This window comes from Carcharodon carcharias, chromosome 2 (genome assembly GCF_017639515.1).
Source record: "Carcharodon carcharias isolate sCarCar2 chromosome 2, sCarCar2.pri, whole genome shotgun sequence".
NCBI classification, from domain to species: Eukaryota; Metazoa; Chordata; class Chondrichthyes; order Lamniformes; family Lamnidae; genus Carcharodon; species Carcharodon carcharias.
The window spans coordinates 120,941,183-120,947,914 of NC_054468.1; the positions used below are offsets into that span (position 1 = coordinate 120,941,183).

At 54.8% G+C, this 6,732-nt stretch overlaps 1 pseudogene; it reads left to right on the forward strand.

Annotated features, from left to right (window-relative positions):
* The first annotated feature begins 5,238 nt into the window (after positions 1-5,238).
* LOC121291914 lies at positions 5,239-6,356 on the forward strand (annotated as a pseudogene).
* The last annotated feature ends 376 nt before the right edge of the window (positions 6,357-6,732 follow it).

The following is a 6,732-nucleotide window of genomic DNA, read 5'->3' on the forward strand; positions in this document are numbered from 1 at the left end:
CAACAGCAGCAGCAGCACTGGCAAAAACAGCAACAGCGGAACTAACAGCAGCAACAACAGCCACCGCAACAGCAGCAAAATCAGCAGCAACAGTAGCAGCAGGACCAGCAGCAACAGCACCCACAGGATGAGCAGCAGCAACACCAGCAGGAACAGCAGCAACACCAGCAACAGGAACAGCAGCAACAGCAGCAGTACCAGTACCAGCAACATAAGTAGTAGCAGCAGCAGCAGCAACTGGCAGCAACAACAGCAGCGGAACTAAGAGCAAAAACACAAGCCAGAGCATCAGCAGCTAAAGCATCAGCAATAGCAGCAGCAGGAACAGCAGCAGCAGGACCGGCAGCAACAGCAACAACAGGAAGAGCAGCAGCAGGACCAGCAGGAACAGCAGCAACACAAGCAACAGAAACAGCAGGAAGAGCAGCAGCACCAGTACCAGCAACATCAGCAGCAGCAGCAGCAACAGCATTGGCAGCAAAGCAGCAGTGGAACTAACAGCAGCAACACCAGCCACAGCAACAGCAGCAAAAGCAGCAGCAACAGCAGCAGCAACAGCATCAGCAAGACCAGCAGCAGCCGCAGCACCAGCAACAGTAACAGCAGCAGCACCACTAACACCAGCAGCAGCACCAGCAACAAAAGCAACAGTAGCAGCAGCACAAACAGCAGCAGCAACTGCAGCAGACGTAGCACAGCAACACCAGCAGCAACACCAGCACCAGCAACAGCAGAGGCAGCAGCAACAAGATGAGCAACACCAGCAGCTTCAAGAGCAGCAGCAACACCAGCAGCCACAACACCAGCAGCAGCTACAGCAGCAACAGCAGCAGCAGCATTGACAAAAACAGCAACTGCGGAAGTAACAGCAAAAACACCAGCCACAGCAACAGCAGCAAAAGCAGCAGCAACAGTAGCAGCAGGACCAGCAGCAACAGCACCCACAGGATGAGCAGCAGCAACACCAGCAGGAACAGCAGCAACACCAGCAACAGGAACAGCAGCAACAGCAGCAGTACCAGTACCAGCAACATAAGTAGTAGCAGCAGCAGCAGCAACTGGCAGCAACAACAGCAGTGGAACTAAGAGGAAAAACACAAGCCAGAGCATCAGCAGCTAAAGCATCAGCAATAGCAGCAGCAGGAACAGCAGCAGCAGGACCGGCAGCAACAGCAACAACAGGAAGAGCAGCAGCAGGACCAGCAGGAACAGCAGCAACACAAGCAACAGAAACAGCAGGAAGAGCAGCAGCACCAGTACCAGCAACATCAGCAGCAGCAGCAGCAACAGCATTGGCAGCAAAGCAGCAGTGGAACTAACAGCAGCAACACCAGCCACAGCAACAGCAGCAAAAGCAGCAGCAACAGCAGCAGCAGCAACAGCATCAGCAAGACCAGCAGCAGCCGCAGCACCAGCAACAGTAACAGCAGCAGCACCACTAACACCAGCAGCAGCGCCAGCAACAAAAGCAACAGTAGCAGCAGCACAAACAGCAGCAGCAACTGCAGCAGAAGTAGCACAGCAACACAAGCAGCAACACCAGCACCAGCAACAGCAGAGGCAGCAGCAACAAGATGAGCAACAGCAGCTTCAACAGCAGCAGCAACACCAGCAGCCACAACACCAGCAGCAGCTACAGCAGCAACAGCAGCAGCAGCATTGACAAAAACAGCAACTGCGGAAGTAACAGCAAAAACACCAGCCACAGCAACAGCAGCAAAAGCAGCAGCAACAGTAGCAGCAGGAGCAGCAGCAGAAGGAACAGCAGTAACAGCAACAACAGGAAGAGCAGCAGCACCACCAACTTGAACAGCAGCAACACCAGCCACAGGAACAGCAGCAACAGCAGTAGCACTAGTACCAGCAACATTAGCAGCAGCAGCACTGGCAGCAACAACAGCAGCGGAACTAACAGCAGCAACACCAGCCACTGGAACAGCAGCAAAAGCAGCAGCAACAGCAACAGCAGGACCAACAGCAACAGCAACAGCAGGAAGAGCACCAGCAACTCCAGCAGGCACAGCAGCAACAGCAGCACCAGCAACAGCAGCAACAGCAGCAGCAGCACCAGTACCCTCAACATCAGCAGCAGCAGCAGCAGAAGCAACGGCAGCAACAGCAGCAGCACCAGCAGCAGCAACTCCAGCAGCAACAGCAGCAGGAATGACAGGAACACCATCAGCAGCCATACCAGCAACAGCAGCAACAACAGCAGCAGCAACCACAACAACACGAGCAACAGCAACAGCAGCAGCAATAGCAGCAGCACCAGCAGCAGCACCTGCAGTAGCAGCGTCACCAGCAGAAACACTAGCAGCAGCAACAACATCAGTAGCAACAGCAACAAGAGCAGCAGCAGCAACACCTGCAGCTGCGGCAACAGCAGGAGCAACAGGAGCAGAACTACCAGCAGCAACAGCAGCAGGAACGGCAGCAACATCAGCAACAGCAACAACGATAGGGGCAGCAACACGAGCAACAGCAGCAACCGCATCAACACGAGCAACAGCAACAGCAGCAGCAACAGCAGCAGCACCAGCAGCGGCACCAACACCAGCACCAGCAGTAGCAGCATCACCAGCAGAAACACTAGCAGCATCAACAGCAACAGCATCAGCAACACGAGCAGCAGCCGCAGCACAAGCAACAGTAACAGCAGCAGCACCACTAACGCCAGCAGCAGCACCAGCACCAAAAGCAACAGTAGCAGCAGCACCAACAGCAGCAGCAACAGCAGCAGCCACAACATCAGCAAGAGTAACAGCAGCAGCACCACCAACGTCAGAAGCAGCACCAGCACCAACAGCACCAGCAGGAGCAACACCAGCACCAGCAATGCCAGCAACAGCTACAGCAGCAACAGCAATTGTACCTGCAACAACAGCAGCAGGAACACCAGCAGCAATGGCAGTAGTATCAGTAGCAGCAGCATCAGTACCAGCAGAAGCCAAAGCAATAGCAGCAGCCAGAGCACCAGCAACAGCAGCAACAGCAGTAACAGCAGCACCAGCAACAGCAGCATCAGCAGCAGCAGCAACAGCAGCAGCAGCACCACCAACACCTCAACAACAGCAACAGCACTAGCAGCTAAACCAACAGCACCACCAGCAGCAGAAGCAGCAACACCAGCAGCACTCTAAACAGCAGCAACAACAGCAGCAACAACACCAGCAGCAGCAACAGCAGCAGAAGCACTGGCAGCAACAGCAGCAGCGGAACTAACAGCAGCAACACCAGCCACAGCAACATCAGCAAAAGCAGCAGCAACAGCAGCAGCAGCAGCAACAGCAACAGCAGGACCAGCAGCAACAGCAACAACAGGAAGAGCAGCAGCAACACCAGCAGGAGCAGCAGCAACAGCAACAGCAGCAACAGCAGCAGCAGCAGCAGCAGCACCAGTGCCAGCAACATCAGTAGCAGCAACACCAGCAGCAGCAACACCCGCAGCAAAAGCAGCAGGAACGGCAGGAACACCAGCAGCAGCAACAACAGCAGCAGCAGCAACACCTGCAACAGCAGCAACAACAGCAGCAGCTACCACAACAACACGAGCAATAGCAACATCATCCACAACACCAGCAGCAGCAACAACACCAGCAGCAACAGCAACAAGAGCATCAGCAGCATCACCGGCATCAGCAGCAACAGCAGCAGCAACACCAGCAGCGGCCACATCAGCAGCACCAATGCCAGCAGCAACACCAGCAGCAAAAACACAAGCAGCAGCAACAGCAGAATCATTAGTAGCAGCAGCAACAGGAGCAGGAACAGCAGCAGCAGCCACAGCAGCAGCACCACTAACACCAGCAGCAGCAGCACCAACAGCAACAGTAGCAGCAGGACCAACAGCAGCAGCAACAGCAGCAAAAGCAGCAGCTGCAACAGCAGCAGCAACGCCAGCAAAGGCAACAGCAGAAGCAGCAGCAACAACAACAGCAACTGCAGCACCGACAGCAGCAGCAACAAAACGAGCAGCAGCCACACCAGCAGCAGCAACAACAGCAACAGCATCATCGGCACTAACAGCAGCAACACCAGCAGCAACAGCAGCAGCACCAACACCAGCAGCAACACGAGCAGCAACTTCACCAGAAGCAGCAGTAGCAGCAGCACCAACAGCAGCAGCAACAGCTGCAGCCACAGCACCAGCAACAGTAACAGCAGCAGCACCACCACTGTCAGCAGCAGCACCAGCACCAACAGCACCAGCAGCAACAATACCAGCACCAGCAATGCCACCAACAGCTTCAGTAGTACCAGCACTGTTAACTGCAACAGCAGCAGCAGGAACACCAGTAGCATTGGCAGCAGTATCAGTAGCAGCAGCACCAGCACCAGCAGGAGCAACAGTAACAGCAGCAGCAACAGCACCACCAACAACAGCATCAGCAGGACCAGCAGCAACAGCAACAGCAGGAAGAGAGCAGCAATACCAGCAGGAACAGCAACAACAGGAACCACAACAATAGCAGCAGCAGCACCAGCACCAGCAACATCAGCAGCAGGAGCAGCAGCAGCCACAGCAGCAGCAAAAGCAGCAGCACCAGCAGCAGCAATATGAGCAGCAGCAGCAGCACTGGCAGCAACAGCAGCAGCAGAACTAACAGCAAAAACACAAGCCAGAGCAGCAGCAGCTAAAACAGCAACAATTGCAGCAGCAGCAGCAGCAGCAGCAGGACCAGCAGCAACAGCAAAAACAGGAAGAGCAGCAGCAGGACCAGCAGGAACAGCAGCAATACCAGCAACAGAAACAGCAGCGAGAGCAGCAGCACCAGTACCAATAACATCAGCAGCAGGACCAGCAGCAGCCGCAGCACCAGCAACAGTAACAGCAGCAACACCACTAACACCAGCAGCAGCACCAGCACCAACAGCAACAGTAGCAGCAGCACAAACAGCAGCAGCAACTGCAGCAGACGTAGCAGCAGCAACACCAGCAGCAACACCAGCGCCAGCATCAGCAGAGGCAGCAGCAACAACATCAGCAACAGCAGCTGCAACAGCAGCAGCAACACCAGCGGCAGCAACAGCAGCAGCAGCAGCTTCAGCACCAGCAAAAGCAGCAACAGCAGCACCAGTAACAGCAGCAACAGCTGCAGCACCACCAACACCAGCAACAACAGCAACAGCACCAGCCGCAAAACCAACAGCACCAGCAGAAGCAGCAACACCAGCAGCACTATAAACAGAAGCAACAACAGCAGCAGCAATAGCAACAACACCAGCAACAGCGTCCGCAACACCAGCAGCAACAACACCAGCAGCAGCTACAGCAGCAATAGCAGCAGCAGCACTGGCAAAAACAGAAACTGCGGAATTAACAGCAAAAACACCTGCCACAGCAACAGCAGCAAAAGCATCAGCAACAGCAGCAGCAGCAGAAGAAGGAACAGCAGCATCAGCAACAACAAGAAGAGCAGCAGCAACACCAGCATGAACAACAGCAACACCAGCAACAGCAACAGCAGCAAAAGCAGCAGCAACAGCAGCAGCAGCAATAGCAGCAGCAGGACCAGCAGCAACAGCAACAGCAGGAAGAGCAGCAGCAAGACCAGCAGGCAGAGCATCAACAGCAGCAACAGCAACAGCAGCAACAGCAGCAGCAGCACCAGTACCCGCAACACCATCAGCAGCAGCAGAAGCAGCAGCAGAAGCAGCAGCAGCACCAGCAGCAGCAATACCAGCACCAGCAATGCCAGCAACAGCTACAGCAGCAACAGCAATGGTACCTGCAACACCAGCAGCAATGGCAGCAGTATCAGTAGCACCAGCACCAGCAGCAGCAACAACAGCAGCACCAGCACCAGTAACATTAGCAGCAGCAGCAGCAGCACTGGCAGCAACAACAGCAGCGGAACTAACAGCAGCAACACCAGCCACAGCAACAGCAGCAAAAGCAGCAGCAACAGCAACAGCAGGACCAGCAGCAACAGCAACAGCAGGAAGAGCAGCAGCAACACCAGCAGGAACAGCAGCAACAGCAGCAACAGGAACAGCAGCAACAGCAGCAGTACCAGTACCAGCAACATCAGCAGCAGCAGCAGCAGCACTGGCAGCAACAACAGCAGCGGAACTCACAGCAAAAACACAAGCAACAGCAACAGCAGCTAAAGCAGCAGCAATAGCAGCAGCAGGAATAGCAGCAGCAGGACTAGCAGCAACAGCAACAACAGGAAGAGCTGCAGCAACACAAGCAGGAACAGCTGCAACAGCAGCAGCACCAGTACCAGCAACATCAGCAGCAGCAGCAGCACTGGCAGCAACAACAGGAGTGGAACTGACAGCAGCAACACCAGCCACAGCAACAGCAGCAAAAGCAGCAGCAACAGCAGCAGCAGCAACAGCAGCAGCAGCAACAGCAACAGTAGCAGCAGCACACACAGCAGCAGCAACTGCAGCAGACGTAGCAACAGCAATACCAGCAGTAACACAAGCACCAGCAACAGAAGAAGCAGCAGCAACAACATCAGTAAACAGCAGCACCAACAGCAGCAGCAACAACACAAGCAACAGCAACTCCAGCAGCAACAACAACAGCAACAGCAGCATCAGTACTGGCAGCAGCAACACCAGCAGCAGTTAAACCTGCAGCAACCACACCAGCAGCAGCAACAGCAGCATCCAAAGCAACAGCAGCAACAACAGCAGCAGCAGAATCCTCAACAACACGAGCAACAACAACAGCAACAGCAACAGCATCACCAGCAGAAACACTAGCAGCAGCAACAGCAA